The sequence below is a fragment of the Lagopus leucura genome, unplaced genomic scaffold (assembly GCF_019238085.1).
Source record: "Lagopus leucura isolate 7727_CA_CO unplaced genomic scaffold, USGS_WTPT01 Super-Scaffold_100001, whole genome shotgun sequence".
Classification (NCBI taxonomy): domain Eukaryota; kingdom Metazoa; phylum Chordata; class Aves; order Galliformes; family Phasianidae; genus Lagopus; species Lagopus leucura.
Window position 1 is genome coordinate 22,610,739 of NW_024962262.1, and position 1,046 is coordinate 22,611,784.

Sequence of the window (1,046 nt, forward strand, 5' to 3'; positions counted from 1 at the left end):
TATATATATATATATATATATATATATATATATATATATATATATATGCATATATATATATATATATAAATAAATAGAAAACAAGAAAAACAAATGTTTGCTTTACAGGTATTCTCCTAGTGTCTAATACATTTTGATGAAGCACTGGAATAGGCTGCCCAGGGGGCTGTGGATTTTCCTTCTTTGAAGATACTGTAGACCCACCTGGACACCTACCTGTGCAGACTGCTGTTGGGGGACCTGCTTTGCAGGGGCATTGTACTCGATGACCTTCTAGCCCCCACAATTCTATGATTCTGTGATTCGGTACTAATATAACTCCAGTGAACTGTAGAATACAGCAATTCTGGCAAAAATATTAAACTAACAAAATCAAATATGGCAATTTTAAGTTGCTCTCTTACCTAATGCTGGAGATGTTTTTATGAGACCAGGTAATAATATTATTCCACACACTGAGATCTATTTAAAATTAATACAGTGGATATCTATGTCTTCTGATTCTTATATATTTTAATGAATTACTGATTATTCTTTACATATCATTTAGAGGCTAGTAAAACTAAACCAGGTCTGCTCATTATTTTATTTTTTTTCTGAGCTTGAAAGTGTTACATTTTAATTATATTTGCAGAGTAAATGGCTAAATAAGGAGAAAGTGACAAGACTAGATGAACCTTGTCATTGGAGTTAGTGGTTACAGGTGTCAGTCCACTAGAAATCTGGGAGAAGAAAAACAAAAGGCGCATTTTGATATAATTCATCCACTTAAAAGTTTATTGTCAAAATACATACAAAATAAACAAATTAATTACAAAAATAAAGGTTTAGTAAAATAGAATATAATATTTGTCCTTAAAATAAACATTTAAATTCATGTTGAATACAGTAATGTATTTTCTGTAGCATTACTTAAGCAGCAAATCTGCCTAGATTTTAAAAAAACTGAATGATATCTGAAATTTAGCTGAATTTTTTTGTGCTAAAACATTGTCTATTTTCATTATATATAGCTTTTCAGATAAAACAAAATGACAGTTCAAGTG

General features: G+C 29.7%; 1 long non-coding RNA gene across 2 annotated transcripts in view; it reads left to right on the forward strand.

Moving 5' to 3' along the window:
- Positions 1-819, forward strand: part of LOC122177984 — an 8,915-nt gene extending 8,096 nt beyond the window's left edge. For both annotated transcript variants that reach the window (XR_006178214.1, XR_006178216.1), the window contains one exon: positions 109-819. This is a non-coding gene — a long non-coding RNA (uncharacterized LOC122177984). The remainder of the gene's footprint in view (positions 1-108) is intronic.
- The last annotated feature ends 227 nt before the right edge of the window (positions 820-1,046 follow it).